The sequence below is a fragment of the Alligator sinensis genome, unplaced genomic scaffold, assembly GCF_000455745.1.
Source record: "Alligator sinensis unplaced genomic scaffold, ASM45574v1 scaffold1196_1, whole genome shotgun sequence".
Taxonomy (NCBI): Eukaryota; Metazoa; Chordata; order Crocodylia; family Alligatoridae; genus Alligator; species Alligator sinensis.
Window position 1 is genome coordinate 217388 of NW_005842583.1, and position 18038 is coordinate 235425.

The window sequence follows — 18038 nt, forward strand, 5'->3', positions numbered from 1 at the left end:
GACAGAAGATGCATACCATGGCAGTTGCACTGGTCACAAAAGTATGAGTACAATGCATCCCAGGCTCTTCCCTTGAGAAGTTGCAGTGGTCAATAGAGATCTACTCTGGCTGTTCAAAATGTTCAGAAAGTTCCGCAACCCAACACATCCTTTCATCCACAAGCTTTCTGCAAAGGCTAGGCAAAACGTAGCAAGCAACCATGCTATGAGAAAAATCTCTCATCAGCCTCAGCCTAAGCACTGGACTCTTTCATCTGTCTTTCAGTCTTCCAAATAAACTTCCCACTATTCATTCTGCAGCTAGTCAGGTGATAGTTAAGTCGTCCTTTTTCACTGTCCAAGTCTCCACTAAAATGCTTCAGCAGCCAACTAAGTAGAATCTCCCAGCTGATCAGAATGGCAAATAGCATTAACATCTACAGAGGTCGAAGCAAGTTAACGTTTGTTATGGAAAAGTTAGAAACAAAAGTCTCAGACCTTTCCAGACCATCTTATGCTGATACCGGAGAATCACCAGTGATAGACTATAGAGAACCATAGAAAAATATAGCTTTTTGCTGATTAACTCTGAGCCCTGATGAGAGGAAAACAGGCATGTACCATGAATTACTGACCCCAGTAAAACTGAGTCCCCAGCCTACAGGTCTAAAAATAACCTTCTGTGCATTGCCTAGTTTTATGGTCAAGGTAAAAGATCATATCCATGACATCTCCCTCCATAAATTATTTGCCAACCCCAAAATAATCATTTCCTTACTGGCAGCAGTTAGAGTAATAACTAAAATGTTTCTAGTCTACACTTTAGATTTCAGCTGCTATAAAACTGTGTTAGTCAGTCATGAAAAGAAAAGCGAGTTCCCAGACCAATGGCTGAACCAACAGAAGCCCCTAATGCTCATGCAGCTATGCCTGCAGAAATGCACTGTTCTGGTTCCATCCAGGAAGAGCACACACCAACTGCTGAAGCTTCCTTAGCCTGATAAAGAGTTTTTGAACCCGAAAGCTTGCTTAATAACTATTCTCCAACCATTTGGGTTGGAGTTGAATAAAAGATATCAAATTCACCCAAGGAACCTTGTCTATGTCCTTAGACCAACACAGCTACAACCCAAACCCCTGTTCTGGTATAGGTTGTTTCGCTTGTGAGGTGTGGCTTCTACTATACCAGTATGAAGCCCAACTTTGCCAATGTATTCTACACTCACGCTAGAAGTACTTTCATAGCATAATACATCGTAGTCACCTTCTGGTCAAGTACTCATTGTTTAGACATAGCTATAATCTTGTATACTGTATAGACCAAGGGCAGGCAATTATTTCGGGTGGAGGGCCACATACTAAGTTTTGGCAAGCCACTGAGGACCACATGACAGGCAGCCAGGGACAGATAAATATTAATTTTTAAAATTTTTAGGGGCCCCATGGGCTGGATAGAATGGGCTGGCAGGTGCATCTGGCTCATGGGCCGCATTTTGCCCACCTCGGTATAGACGCGGAGCAGAGGAGTTAGCAACTGGAGAACAAAAGGGGCTTTGTACCTCCATGTTCTTCTGTATTAAAAAATTGGTTTAGCATAATGGTTACAAAGAGATTAAAATCCAGTTTTCTAAATAAAAAAGGGAACTGTGCTGACCTGCCATTATAAAAAGAAAAAAGAGCCTGCTGGATTGTCATAACCACAGTAGTAACTTGACTCTATACAGGGAAACTAACTGAGAAATCAAAATAATATTTTAATATGATGTATTTTACTGTAAAGATCTGCTCTCTATCCTCATACAAATAACAAGGCAAGATGATTTCAATTTTAGGTATATTTTAGAAAAAAGCATAAAATAAAACAAATAAAAATGTATGGGCTACCCCACTGCTTTTCTCTGTAGTTATATTTTACCTGGCTTTTTCCATGGGTCAGGTAGCCAGGTTTGCATGAGGTCCAATCTCCTTGAGGTATCATTAAAATCCGGCTTTTGTATTATTTCAACCTCATAAATGAGATTCTAAAGTTAAGAAAAAGCTCATTAAAAATACAAACACAAATAAAATTAATAGGCACTGCATACATCCCAACAGAAACCCAAAACATACAGAAAAACCTCTGCAAAAACTATGCATTTCCCTTATTATATTGAACAGTTGACTCTAGCTATAAAGACAAAATCCACAAATTTGGAATAATTTATGCTAAGTGTCTTTGAAGGTTATGGCATCTTTTGAAGATAAATGCAGAGACACTTAACATTGCCTGGTATATGGCTACATGGTATGGAGATGTTATGTGATATAGACAACCCAGACTCATTAGCTACTTTATACAAAATTCACATCATTTCCTGCAAGCAGAGAGACCACATCAGTAATTCTTCATACAAAAAAGAAATATGAACCTTAAAGAGATTCCAGTGCTTTATGAAGAAATGCAAGAAATACATCTATTTAGTACAATTTGGCACATGCTCACATCCATCCCACTGTTAGTTTTTTCCCCTAGTCTGTTTTTCTTTTCTTTTTTAAATACTAAAGCATCTAAGAGGTCATTTACTCACGATGATTATTTCTCATCCGAAGTCAAGAAGAGTAGTGGGGGCTTCTGTTTGGCAGAGGTATTCAGCATCAAGGACCTGATCGCAAGGGCAGTTGAAGGTACTCTGCAATATCAGGTTGCTGGGGTGGTCTTATTCTAAGGAGAAGCCTATCAGGACTTGGAAGCTGGAGAAATGAGGAAAGTCAGTTTGTCACTGGATGTTGTGAAAGGGCTTCTACAGCAAGAAACGTGTAAAGAACAGGTAGCTATTGGGTTCTCATTGAGTATAATAGATTTAGGAGGGTTAATAGCTGGAGTGTTGGCTTCAGACACTGGTAGGGTGGCTGTGCACTTCTTACATAACTAACTCCAACCAACACTGTACCTTCTAAGACCACCACCTATTAAAAATCATCTTTTTTTAAAACTGGGACAAGGCTTGTATTTAATTAGGCGAAATTCAGACCTGGTCTGTTTCCTGAGGACAGAGAAACATTCCCAGTGTTTTACTGAGAAATCTGAGAAACACGTATATTTAGAAACAACTCAGTTCATTGGTATGCATCAGACTGGCTGATCTATTTGTTTGTTTGTTTTTTGGTCTCCGTATTATTAATTATGATGATAATGATGACAATGACCCTCTAAATACAAAAAAGCTTTCCTGTGCCTTAATAGCTCTTTTACTGATTCTCATTTCCCAAATGAAGTAATAATAAGAGCCACATGCTACTGTTTGGAGGAGAGAAGGTTCCTCTCACTGAGAATTTGATGGCCATGTAAGCTCACACCCAGGTTAAAACAGATGAAGCATTCTCTCAGTCAACTACAGCAGCTGCTGTGACAGGTCAAGAGAATGTCACAGACATACTGAGCCTAACCTACTGATAGGTCAGGGCCATAAACAGGATGGAGCACTTGGGAAGCCAATCTGGAGCACCGAGTCCACGCATGATGCCATCAGGAAAGTATATATTTAATTAAAACATCCATTTAGAAAGATTAGTACTGTCAGTCAATTTTCACTTTTTGTTTTGTTGTGTGCATATATGTGGAGGGTGTATAATAATTCTGTTCTGTTTTAGGATATATTTAGTATAGTATTTATAAAGTACAGCTTCTTCAGGTTTTTTTTTAATGAAATGCATTTCCTTGTGCAAAGGAGAACAAATTGCTACTTAAACTTTCTTCTATTGTCTATTTGCCTGTAATTTCCACCTCATTTACAGCCTTTGTGTGTCTGCCCTTTTATTTAGTTTTACCTTTGACATTCTCTTAATTTCTTTTCAGAGATACCTGACACCTTTACATTAAACCCACAATACATATAATGCATGAGTTTTTGATAGAATAGCTGTGAAACACTAATAGCTCTGAAGTAAGGCTGAGAAAGATGAGGATGTCTGCCGGGAGCTATGAAAATCATTTCTCAACAACATGGCCAAGGTCTTTCTTAATGGCAGGCCATGTTGGCAAGTGGTTAGAACCTAGTGATCTTTGGGGTGTCTCTGCAGCTGTCACCTTCTCATTGTGCAACCCTGGACAATGTGAGGCCTTGGGCAATGTTTAACCTTCCTTTGTTCCAACTCACCCAACAAGGGGATAAAAGTGCTTACCATATTAAAAAGACACAGAATAGGGCTTGATTGGCATGACAGGTCAAGAACCCCTTCATGTGAGGTATATTAGGATCTCATCTAACAAGAAAATGCAGATCAAGTACCTGAAGCACCCAAGTACCTGATGTGCCCCAGTAGCTGTGTTCCTAGACTCTCCTGTCTAGGTTGAGACTTTTTGTTGAGACTTTTTGTTTTCAACTGAGAGCTGTCCTCCCTTGTAGCCTGCTTAACCTTGCAGAAAAGCTGCTCGTCTGTTTGAGCCACGTGAATACTTGGACCTGGATTTGCTGCTTGCATGCTGGATTTGGTATTAAAATAAAAGGCAGGGAAGTGCCATGCTCCAGTATGTTCTATCAGTTGTTCACTGTGACCCATCAGGGGAGAACATCAAGGGCTCGGTAAACAACTGTTCACCAGAGAACCCTTGGGGAAAACCAGGAGTAATGGCCACAAACTCCTGAAAGACTGTTTCAGGCTTAACACTTCTTCTCAGTTAGGGTGTCCAGGCTGTGGAATAAGCTCCCTCCAGAGGTGGTGCAATTGCCTACCCTGGAAATCTTCAAGAGGAGACTGGACAGTCACCTCACTGGGGTCACCTGACCCCAACTGTCTTTCCTGCTTGGTGCAGGGGGGGCTGGACCCGATGATCTTCCAAGGTCCCTTCCAGCCCCTTACAATCTATGAATCTATGGTTCCATTATTTAGTACTGGGGAAGTTCTTTGATAGCCCTTCAATCGAAAGAATCAGTGTTTCCAGAGGAGGAACACAGATCACATTTCCAATGGTTTGCTAAATTATAACAGAAGTTATAACAACAAACTTTTGTCCCTATTATTGATGTGGTGGCCCTGACAGTCTCTTCTCCACTTTAACCTTTATCACAATGTATAACCTGGGACACCTGGAGAAAGAAGTTGAAATGGTAAAACAAGTCAGTGGTGATAATTTCATTCTGATTCCAAGGGTTGGCATTTGCATTTATTTTTAAACCTGATGATGTGGCTGTGCAGGAAAGCAAGGAAGAGTGTTTTTTGCCTCAACAAGAGTACCACTGAACTCTAAATCAGCAGATTGCTTTGAATAACACACAGTCTGGTAATTCAAGATGTTTCTGCGCTGTAGCTGACCTGAGTGCTCTGGTTGTGAGGAAACATTATGCTATTTTGTGGATAAAATTGGACAAACAAAACTTGGACACTTTAATGTTTACAGAAAGGGTTAACCTAGTCAAATATTAATCTACTTCTAAATGTATTTTAGTATTATGAAATAATTTCTTCCACTATCTGCTCACCTCGGTCTGAAAACCCCTACTCTGACCCAGTCAGACATCTCAGCCTCATTCATGTCCATTCTTATGGGAAGTATTTTCCTCCTCAGGACACTCCAGCCCTCCATTTTGGTCACTTTTAATCCCCATTCAGCTGTTAACACTGTCTAACTAGAAGAAAAACCCCTCAGGGTAGGGACTATGACCAATGAAAAATAGGTCTTAGACACCCAAGATGGATGCACTTCAGGTTCAACACTTCAGCCTGAGATGGTTCAAACCCATACTTCTGCCCTTCCAGGACAGTGTCCTAAGGTTAGGACAGAGCCAACCTCAATTGTCCTCCTTAAGCTGGGCTAGCCCAGGGGCGGGCAATTATTTTGGACAGAGGGATACTTACCGAGTTTTGGCAAGCCATCGAGGGCCACATGGGTAGCCCTGCCCCTTGACACGTGCCCTGCCCCCTGGTTGCCATCTTGGGACAAGAAGTCCCGCCCCCTACCCCCCCGACCTTTGTCACCAGACGTCCCTCCCCTTGCCCCTAGAAATGCTCTTTTCAGCAAAGGGGGTTTGCCACCTCAGAACCAGAAAAATACCAAATTATTCTAAAAATAAAACATCTACAACATTCATTTATTTGATTAAAAAAATATTTTTGTCCTGATTTACATGCATTTGTGTAGTGCACAGAGGTAATTGCACAATAGCTTAAAATGAAGTCTTACTCTGGTAAACTGGGGGGGGTTAGGTTTGTGGGGGGCTGTGGGTATGTGGGTGGGGGTTTTGTAGGGGAGTGGATAGGTGTGTGGGATGTGGGGTGAGGGAGCTTGTGGGTGTGCATGGATGTGTGGGTGGATATGGGGTTTGTGGAGGGTGGGTGGCTGAGGTGTGTGAGTGTGGGGGTCTGTGTGTATGGCAGTGCAAAGGGGAGTGTGGGTGCATGTGTATGGTGGGGTGTGCTTGTGGGACTCACCCTATGAACTCACTCACTCACTCTCCACACACACACACACACACACACACACACACACACACACACCCTCCTGCTCCTGGCTCTGAGATACCAGGGTGGGCCCTGTGCTCTGGCAATGAGCCAGGGGCCACGTGGTGCTGCAGCAGGCGCACAGGGAAGCAGTGAAAGCAGCTGCAGGCAGAGGGGCTAGGGGTGGGGTGGTACCATGCCAGCCTTGCTCCTGGGTCCTGCTGGCTTCCCCTGGGTCCTACTGCTCCTGTCCTCTTTGACATGCATCAGCAGGAGCAGATACAATATCCTTTTTCTAAACATTTTAGGTGCCCCTGATAGAATGGCCTGGCGGGCCGGATCTGGTCCACGGGCCATATTTTGCCTGCCCCTGACCTAGCCTGTAGCCAAGAATGCAAGTCAGAAAGTCAGATGAGAGCATGCAAGAGAGACCCCTCTCTCCAGATGCCTCTAAGGCTACCCCCTAGGTGAACAGGGCTCTCCTGGGAAGTGGGAGATGTGACTGCACTAACCACAAGGCTTTGCTTTAAAAGATTAGGGCAGCAGCAGCAGCAGCACTATGACCACCAAGACACTCTCCTTCTGTGGCAGAGGTGTTTTAAAAGAAAAGGGTGAGCCCTGCTCAGTTTTTTCCAAGAACAAATACAAGCACCAAAGCTCCAGAGGCATGAGGTCAGACACCCCTCCCCACTTTGCAGGAAGGTTTTCTGGGTCATCCTTCTGATGCGTCAAATTTGCCTTGTGGACTACAAAAGGAGCCAAGGTGTCTATATGGATTTCACTCTGGAAGTAGGTACTTGCCTCATAGGCACTTGGGTCTTTTATATGAACTTGCCCTTTTAGTTCTTAACTCTCTGTAAAACACTTCAGCGTTCAAATGCTGACGATGACCCATAGCAGGGGTCATTGTAGTGGTGCAACATAAACAACACTCTCCCTCCAACTACTAAGCTTTCACACAGTGCAGATGTCGGAGATATACTGCAGTCACAGACCAGGAAAAGGGCACATTGGAAATTGTTATTCTGAAAAGCATTAAGCTCATCACCCCAAATCTCAAAGGATCACACATTCTGCATTTGCTAACGCTTCATTTTGATTGCAGAATAAAGTGAAATGGGTATTTTTTCCCTTCTAAATGTCTGTTCACTCTCTCCAATACTCATTCACTCTCTGTTTCTCCCCTCCTGATCTTCTAAAACCATGCCAGCTGTTCAGTTTCACTCCCCGGGCAGGACAATCTGCCCATTTTGCTTTGCTTTTAATAAGAAAAAAAGGAAAGAGAAGGGGGGAAGCACAAAAGAATGAAAGACAGCCAGAACTTGGCATCTCCAACAAATACACTCTCATGTCATTAAAAAAAACAAAAAACCCTAAAAAATATCTCTTAGCTGTGATAATGTCCAATTCCTAGGAATTTCCAACTGTTTCTTGGGCTTCGTATTGGTGGCAGGGCCTGGCTGGCTGTAGACACAGCAGCACCTGGACAAAATATACATTCCTTAGTAATAGATCTGTTGGTTTGTGGAACAACTCCCCTTTCCATGCTCTTCACTTCCTACCGAGTATGAAACATTACTTGCATAGAATACAGTTTAAAATTTTAAGGAATGTAGATTTGATTTTCATCTACTTTATTAAATTTCTGCTAATTGCTTTTAACATACTTCCTCCGCCAGAGTCTTCATAGCTTAATTCCTCATGGGCATTCTTTCTGGGGTTTTACTAAGTACAGAAGGAAAATGAAATATAACTACATGCCAGTGATGTAATTGCTATTCGCCTTTGTAACAAATGCATACAGGTTATTTTTTCTTCCACTGACTGCTTTAATCAAAGTTTTTAAGTTAATGAAAATCAAGAAAAATATGCTGCAGTTCTAAAAATACTCTGAAGCACAGAACCTGAATGTGGTATAATGAAGTCCGATATTTTATAATTAGTGTGTTGGAAGGTACAGTAGAAACTCTCTCTTCATGAAGAACTAAAGTACTTGCCCTCAAGTTTCAACAAAACTTATAGATGCCTTCCATTGTTTTAAATGAAAATATGCTACAGTTGCAAACCAAGAAACTGACATTCATTTGCAAAATCCTTAATAAGCAATAACTTATAGGACTTAACACATGAGGGAATGAGATAAATACCTCTGTGGTAGATAGAAAGTTAGATATCTGTAACAAAGGCAATAGTAAATTCATAGTATATATTTTTCATCATTATATATTAATAAACGTGAGAGGTGGTGGGGTGGCCTTCCATGTCAAAATTAATTCAAAGCCAATAAGCCACAATTCAACAGTCAAGAATCTGGTGATGAAATTACTGGATAAGTTCAGTGACAAAAAAATATATAGTAAAAGAGACAGTGGCCATTTCCTACAACTCTAGAGCAGGTGTGAACAGTAAGAATGGAAAACTCCAGGTCTGGATGCTATACTCAAGAGGGATTTTAACTAGTCAGATACAGCTTAACACACTTCCATGATATTCCTTGTATATGCAGTAGACAATGTTGTGCCCCAAAAAGTGGCTGCCCTGGATCTATCCTTCCAAACACTCACTGAAAATAACACAGAAGTCTGGAACCAGAAACTACAAGCCATGTCAGTTCAGAAGATAAAGAATGAATTCCCAGAGTGCTACTGTGCAAGGCTATTATTGTTTCAGAGGAAACAAATAATTTTAAAAGACACTTATTATCCATTTTTATGAGATTTCCTCAGTACTTTTCAGAATCAGGCTCTGGTAGGCTCAACTGAATGGAATTTAATACATTCCATCTGTGTCAAAGGTGACTGAAGAATTCTGAAAAACACCATAATTAACACAACATACTCTGAAAACAAAGAATGCAGGAAATAAGCAATAGTTAATGTAGCTTCACAAGGTATTGGCTCAAAAATCTGGAGTTTTAAGAAATGCACTGTGGATAAAGGCTTTCATAACTAAACAAGATAACGTACAGCCATTTAAGTTTTGCAGAGAAAAGATAATGTGAACAACAAAACACAGTATGAGCTAATGAAAACCAAAGGAATTAAGGGACCAAGGAAGGCTTTTATAAATATATGAAGGGAAGGATAGAAAGTGCTACAGAGGAAGTAGAACCATTAATAAATGAGGAGAGAGATAAAATTAATGACTCAAACACAGCTGAGATGGTGATCTCCTTTATTAAATTTGTCTTCAACAAGAAAAATAAAAAAGATGTTTGCATTATCAGAAAGTGAAGAACACTTCATAAAAATAGCTACTGAAAAAAAAAGGAAATGCAATATTTGAAAAATGTATGCATATGTACAATCACCCCATTTGTGCAATTAGCCCTAGAAACTGACATTTTTGAGAAAATAAAAATGTAGCAAATAAACTTAACACCCAGCAATAGCGTTATTCCTGGAAATTACTGCCTTGTACAGCTAAAAGCTATCCCTAGTAAAGTAGAACAAATATTAAGAAACAAATATTTGTAGAGTATAGTAGATCTGTGAGCTGTAAACAGTATGGATTTGCAGAGAACAGCTCTCATCTCAGACAACTGCTGCTTGCTTCTGTAGAACTATAGAAATAGGAGATGAAGAAAAAGAAGCTCTGGGGTCCTAGTCCTGCAAAGTGGAGAACATGTCCAGAACTTTTGGGCTGCTGGACTCCCATTGCTTTTACTGGGACTCAACATTACTCAGCCCCTTTGAAGATCAGGTGCCTCATTCAATAAAATTTTTTCAAATGAAAGTCAGTAGGTCCCTTTCCATTGGCTTAAGCAGCCTCTGGAACAAACTCAAAAAGAATTCAAATGGGTCCAAACTGCAACAACCTTAAATGACAAAAAACTGATGAAAGGTCTGCAAAGAAAAAAGTCCAGAAATGGAGAAGGCTGTCAAAGTATCACAGGGATGTGTGTTAGGCTCCCTGCTTTAAACCCATTTTAGTTCAGCCTTTATTAACCATGCACAAAAGGACAGGATCTGGTTAATAAAAGTTCACTGATTATGGCACATTGGAAGGAGCTGTGAACACCAGTGAGGACAAACAAAGGGACACAGAGATCACTGCTGATTTGTGTGTGTGTGGGGGGGGGGTGTTAGGTTTATAAAGTGTCTATCATCTGAAGTACCAACTAGTCTATGTCATTCAAACGAGTAATATTCCTGACATCTTACAGAAAAATTCCTACTCTCCTAAATTAGAAACAAAACAAAACAAAACGAGATTCTACTTGGAAAAACAGAAACTAATATACTGAAGACAATATCAGGCAAAACACAGATGTTGTACGAGAAGGAGGTATCTGGAAAGAGTAATTCTAAAAGGGACTTTTGGAGAGAGATAATGGGCAAGAAATGAGAGATGAATTTGCAGTGTGATATGGCCTATAATTTTAGGCTGAATACATACAAGGGGCCTATCACAGAGTAGAAAGCTAGAGCCCCTCTCTCTAAAGAAGTAATTAGACCAAAAATGGAATAACATGTTAATTTCTGGACACCTCATTACCAGAAAAATATTGACAAATTGAACAGAGTTCAAAGTAAAAAAAAATGTTTAGGGGTTTGAAGGGAAGGAAGCATAAGGAAAGATCAAAAGTTTTAAATATGTCCCGCTTGTCTAAGCAATGACACAGTGGTGAGACATAATAGCAACCCCATATATTACTATAGATAGATTAGGCAAATTTGAAAGATGTAAAGATCAAGCAGAAAAACAGATTATTTAGGATAATGATGGGGATATAATTAGGAAAAACAGTATAAAATTAAGTTAAAAAAAAAAAGAAGAGTTAAGCTGTGGCCTATTTGTGACCTATTAGAATGCATAACAGATTCTCAAGGGAAATGGTAGATGCTTTACTCCCTAGAGTTAAACCTAGATTAGTCAAAACTGTGGTAAAATATACAATATGAATAATCCTGTATTGTCCAGGAAATGGAATAAATAACCTAGCATTGTAAACTCTCAACCAGGGTGCTCTGCAATCATTTTAAAGGGTACCACCACACAAGATTAGCACACCAACAAGATTCACATGATGAACCCTGAGATTTCAAACAGGAATCTATAGTGTTAAAACCATTCTGACCTGCTGTGGTCTTTGAGTTCTTTGCAACAAAAAAATTGCTCTATTTTCTGTAGTCAAGAAAGCAAGTGAATGCTAAGAACTGGCATTTTCCAAGGGGCCTGGAGTCTAAAAAAGTTGAGAATCACTGACCTAGCAGTTCTTCTCCAACTTCTTATTCAGTATGACACTATTCTCACTTACACACTGATATAAGTGCACCCATTCAAAGGGACTCATTTTGCATCAGTGTAAAAAAAGTTTTTTAAAAGTAATGCTATGATACCCACATTAGCGCTACACAAAACTAAAGCTACAGGACCGAATTCTGCCCTGCTGGCTATCTGCTAGGCTAGGAACGGGCAAAATGCAGCCCACAGGCCGCATCCAGCCCACCAACCCATTCTATCCGACCCATGGAGCCCCTAAAAAAATTAGAAAACTAATATTTCTCTGCTCCTGGCTGCCTGTCAAAGATGACAGGAGCCAAGGACAGTAGGACCCAGGGGTAGCCAAAAGGGCTCAACAGCTCAGAAGCAAGGCCTGCCCAGCCCAGCCCCACTCCCACTCTCCAGCCAGAAGCCCAAGCTTAGCAGAGTCTTCTGGCCTGGACCCCTGGGGCTGTTCCTGCTACCCTGCACCCAAGAGGGAAATTCAGATAAGGATGCTTTGGGGGAAGGTAGGAGGGCCACAGGCAATTGCCCCAGTCCTCAGGGCTGGGCTGGGTGGCTCCTGCTGAGTCCCACAGTCTGGCAATGCAGCTAGGAGCCACGTGGTGCTGGAGCAGTTGACAGGGAAGTGGGGAAATGGTAGCTACAGGAGAGGGGGAGTGGCAGCAACTGGGCGGGGGAGTGCAGTGATAGTTGGGCAGGAGCATGAGACCTGCACCAGTGCCCCAGGGTCAGCATCGGCGGAGCCCACAGCGGGGCGGCAGGAGTGCAGGGTCCAGCACCAGCTGTGCTGGAGGGGGGGCAGGGGTCACACACTCCTGCTGCCAAACTGTGGGTCCCACCGGTGCTGGTCCCGGGGTACCAGTGTGAGCCCTGTGCTCCTGCCCAATTACTGCTGCACTTTGAGTGCCTGCTCACTCCCAATCCCCCCTCGCCTGTCACTTCCATTTCCCTACTTTCCTGCTGGCCGCTCCAGGTACGGGGTCAGAAGCAGGAGGTGTGTGCGCGTGTCTGTCTGCCTGCCTGTTCGTGAGGGAAGTACCACATGTACACCCCACCATACACATGCACCCACACCCCCCCTCACACTGCCATACACGCAGACCCCCGTACCCACACCCCCTCGCACATCCCAGCCACCTTCCCCCCAAACACACCCACAACCCCCCCACAAACCTATACCCCCCATATTCTCCCCTCCCCACAATATACAAGAGTAAGACTTCATTTTAAGCTATTGTGCAATCACCTCTATGTGCACTACATAAATGCATATAAATCAGGACAAAAATATTTTTTGAAATTAAATTAATGAATGTTGTAATGCAGATTTAATTTTTAGAATATAATTTGGTATTTTTCTGGTTCTGAGATTGCAAAACCTCTTTCTGAACGGAGTAATTCCGGGGGAAGGGGAGGGGTTCTGGTGGCAAAGGTCAGGGGTTAGGGGGCGGGACTTCCAGTCACAAGACGGTGACCAGGGGACAGGGCACCTGTCAAGGGGTGGGGCTATCCATGCTGCCTTCAACAGCTTGACAAAACTCGGTAAGCAGCCTTCTGCCCAAAATAATTGCTAGGCTGTGGTGGAGTATTAGTGCAAGCATTGATCAGCGCGTATGCAACTTACACAAAGGCTCTGCTAGAGTACTGACCAAAGTAGGCCTCACTGAAGACTGACCATGCACACATCAGGGCTTAGGTTGGAAGGTGCCTGTAAGATTAGACTTTACAGCCCCTAACAAAGGTGATTGGTATGGTTGACTGTTGAGGATGGTGCCAGAGTCCAGAACAGACAAGTTAATGACAGGAGGTGCACAGATTGGAATCATTTGGTAAAGACATTGCTGTTTGTTATGTAAATACCTGACGTAAACAGAACTGTTTTGATCAATGTGTGAGAGAGACTGGACACCCTGGGAACTTTGCACTAGAACAAAGGGATGCAACATGTGAGCTATTACCACCAGCATCCAGGGCTAACATCCTGTAATCTGCTGGGTTTGAGTTTTAGCAAGTAGATGCTCCGCAGGTAAAAAACAAAACAAAACACCTGGCTGAGCCTTTGCCACTGAACTGTGCCTGTGGTCATTCTTTGTATGGCATGGAGGTATTCAAGAGAACATACACTGCCTGCAATATCTACAGCAGCACAGACAACACTGAGTGCTTGTACACAGAATTTATTCTGAACATGGGAATGGAGGACAACAAGCCTGTGGGATGCTGCTTTGAAGTTGAAAACCTGCTTCCCAGGACTTAGCAAGCATTTGGACATGATCCTTAGCCCTTGCTAAGAAAACACACCTTTCTGAAGGAGCACTGCTTGGGCAAGGCCTGCAGATCAGGCTTACCTTTTAGGGGGGAGAAGTACAGTACACTACCAGAATATCCAGTCTTCCAGATACCATCTTATCCAGTCTTCTTCATGGAGAATAGTCCTTTTATACCATAAACAAAGAATGCATCAAGTGAATTTTGGCACTTCAGTTTGACTGACTCTCAAAAAGGGCTGCACTTGAACAGGTTAACTGGTGATAGACAGAACCATATCTCATAAAAATTCCATCTACCCACAGGAGTCAAAGTAGCATCGTCTTAGAGCTGAGCCTTTTGGCAATTTTTAAGGCATTTGCAAGAGGCCAGCTTACTGTAGAGAAGTTTTTTTGGTAAGGGGTTGTCCAACACTTTTAATATACAGTTGGAGCACTGTACCTGCATTTCGATGATCCTGGCACAAATGCCAGTCATCTTTGCCTTTTGAATAATTCCTGTGTTTTGGACATGGCCATCTCATTTTCATAATATTTCAGAGGCAACCGAGAGAGATGCAGTCAAACTTTTGGCTATGGCAACTGTATGTTGTCTGTGACTCAAGCATAAACCAGGGACCAGGGTAACCAACTTGTATAACTTGCAATTTCATCTGGAGGGTGATCACTCTGGTTCCAAGGCCAGTCGCACAGCTCTCTAAGTTGTGCTGGCTTTGACAATTCTGTTTTAAAATTTTGTCAGTGATCATACCACTAAATGCCACAATACTGCCAAAGTAACAAACATTTGGGCCAAATTACAGTTTCTACCCAACAATTTTAACTTCCGGTGATGTATAAGGTTCTGCAGAAATGGGTTAAGAGGATATTGGTTTTTTTGGAGACTGATGACCAGCCAAAATGCATTTGAAAATAAATCCACCATGGTCTGGATACACTGCTGCTAATAAGCAACTAAGGTCCAGTGGTCAGTGAACATAAGTTAACAAACTAGCTCGAAGACTTCAGTTTTCACTTAAAACCATTTCAGATTAAATGAACTTCCATCAATCACAGATTTTTAGCAACAGACATCCCTGCCCTGGTAACTAACATAATGAATATTGCTAACTTCAGCTAAGACTAGATTAAAGAAAAATAATTAATAGTTGTATTAAACAAACACAAAAAAGCCAAACCTATACCAACTTTCAGTGGCGGCTGTCATAAAAATCTAACCTTCTGTTGACAGCTGTCCCATGTACATGTCTTACCTTAAGTACTGAAAAATGCAATTTTCTTCTTCAACTCATCCTCACAATGACAAACAGAAAAATAAACTTACTGGGGGCTCACGTCAACAAAACCATTGTATGCTTCAGCCATATGCTGTGACAGCCATTCTCATTTAGGCACTTGCTTTGCTTCAGCATGTTGCAGCACAGCAAGGCTGCCCTAAATTGTGTGCTTCTCTCATTCCTCCTGCAGTTAGGAGCAGTGGATAAAATACATACAGATGGAGGCCTGTAAAATCAGAGAGATGCATGATCTTGTGGTCTGAATTCAGAGGGACTATGGAATTCCCAAATTCTAATCCTGAGCAGAGCCAGGAGTAGAGCCTATGTGTCCTGAGTCTCAGCTCTGTCTTAGGTCCGCTAAAAACAGTCAACCTGTTTCCCTATAAGCCATTTCCTCTTGCATCACCATCTGTGAATTACCACAACAAAAATCACAACTGTAACAATTCTGCTGGAAAGGTCAGTTAATACTAAACAAAGAGTGCAGGATCCATGGCTACACACAAAGCAATGCTTATAGCTTATTGATGCGCTTCAGACTAGGTCAAGCTCTATATTCAGTGGCCTCTCTCTCTCTCTCTCTCTCAAAACAGTCTGAATCAGAACAAGAGAAAAAACACTGCAGTTAGCTGGCAGCTTATACGTTGCCCAAGCACTGTCTCATTCTAATGACAAAGGGAGGTTTGAACATCCTTCAGCAAACACGATGGCTCCCTTCTAGCATCCGTTTGAAAATTTGGTAATAAATGTCTCAAGCTCCTGATAGCCTACTTACTTAAGAGTCAGTGCAATATCATGAAATGGATTTGGGGCTCTTTCACAGATTCCATGGGACTGCCTTTTTTTTTTTTCCTACAGGATTCCGCCCTCCCACCAATCACAGTGCCCTTGTCCATCTTCACTGGATGGAGGCTCAATGTCCCTCAGCCGCTCATGCTAAGAACCACAACTTGAATTCAGCCCCCATTCCAATGTGCCCCTGGGACAGAGGGCAAAATTATAGTGATTCATGCCTCTAAAAATCACATTTGCAAAAAGCCTCAGTCCAGCATCTAGTTTTACACCTGCAAGTTTGAAAGGAGACATTTTAGAGGGGGCTTTTGAAAAATATGGCCCCAGAAATTTCTATGGAGATGTCACTTTCTGATGGTCTGATGCTGCCAAACTTTCCCAAAGGAAAGCATTAGCACCTTATGCAGAGTACTCAGTTGGAAAACCCTCACATGCTGCACTAAGAACCAAACTTAAGGTCCAAGCCTTATGCTGTTATATTCTGCAACCTGCCCCTAGAGAGAGGGTGCTGTGGATACCATTCTCACTCCTAGAAGACAGCTTAGGGTTCAGACTCATCCACTGTTGATATTACTGTGCAGTACTTCACCTAAAATGCAATCACTACAGACTTAGACCACTCCTGTTTCTCAAGGGTGAATATCTAGCTGGAATTGAAAAGCTTTTATGGCACTTTTGAACTGACACAACTCTTTATCCAACATTCCCTCTCTCAGTAAAACAGTTTCTAACGCCAAGGTTGTTTCTGAATCATTACGGAGGTAATGATGGATCATACGTTCACAGTCACTATAATGTAAGTATCAATGATCAGTGATTACTCTCCAGTAGTCTCTTCTGAGAATTCAGTGAAAAGTTGGTCTGTAAAAAGAGGGATTCAGGTGTTACCTTGTAAACTGTCTCCCTCTGAGAAGCTTCCCTGCTCTGAAATCTGAACTGTGTGTACTATCCATGTGAATCCCCAAAAAAAGAGTTACTGAGACAGAAGGAAAATGTGGTCCTTTATTGGACCACATATCCAACCAGCAGCCTGTAGTCTGGATCTGGCCAATGGGGCTTCATCGGTGTTCAGCACTGAAGTCTTTGCCAATACCATGGCTAGGCGGCAGGGGGAAGCAGTGGCCAGCTCCTACTGCCAACCCATCTCAGACCTGAGCTGGGTCATTTTGCCTGCTGCCAGGAAATCTTGTGGGATCTCATGGCTTACAGCAGTGATCAGACATTTGAATAAACTGGTATGCAGATACTATTTTTTGTACTGACAAATTAATGAACAAGCCAACCACCAGGTCATACCTGGCATTTCTCCTACTCAAAAGCAGCCTTTTCTTTGACCAAGCATGTAACCATGCCTCTAACAAATTAGCAATATTTCCTGAGTGCAAAGATGCTCTTCTGATCTGGAAGAACTTACTGTCTTTACTCAAATTCAAAAGTGGGGGATACCCCTTGTCTCAGATTTAAGTACATCGGGGGTGGAGGCTGCAGCTAAACAGCACCGTTTCATTTTGGAGGCTGCAGTGCAAAACAGCACCGTTTCATTTCGACTTCCATTTTGACTTTTCAAAGGGACTGCATTTCATTTCGATGTTTCGAAGCACTGTTCCGTTTCATTTCGTTGAAACTGTTTTACTGTTTCGACACTGTTTCAACACGTTTTGCCCGTAGGCTATAATGGGGAATCATGAAAATGCCTATAACTTTGTCACTTCTTGCCTGACTTGGATGAAAATTGCAGGGATGGTAGCCCCTTCAGAGGGCATGAAGCCTGCCAAGGTTCAAGGAGATGGGTGCAGGGGCTTTTGTGAAACGGCACCTCAAACTGTTCAAAGCAAAACTAGTATCACTTGCCAGCAGCAGCAGCAGCCTCCTGTCATCCTGCACGCGGATCCAAGGGCCCGCTCCCACCGGGAGGAGTCTGGCACAGCCCCACAGCCCTCCCGGGGGACCCAGGCCCCCAGATCTCCATGCAGGATGACAGCAGGCTGCTGCTAGCTGGGGTCAGCGCCAGCACTGGTTCATCCTGGCGCTCAGCGCAGGCTGCGCGGGACAGACTCGGGGGCTGGGGCCGGGCCCC

The 18038-nt window shown here is 42.5% G+C and overlaps 1 protein-coding gene across 1 annotated transcript in view; it reads right to left on the reverse strand.

Annotated features, from left to right (window-relative positions):
• NEXMIF (neurite extension and migration factor) overlaps positions 1-18038 on the reverse strand; it is a 255007-nt gene that overhangs the window by 113599 nt on the left and 123370 nt on the right. The window contains exons 2-3 of the mRNA XM_025214451.1: positions 2547-2709; positions 1895-2000 (exon numbers count right to left, since the gene is read on the reverse strand). The gene's annotated coding sequence lies outside the window, so the exon portion shown is untranslated. The remainder of the gene's footprint in view (positions 1-1894; positions 2001-2546; positions 2710-18038) is intronic.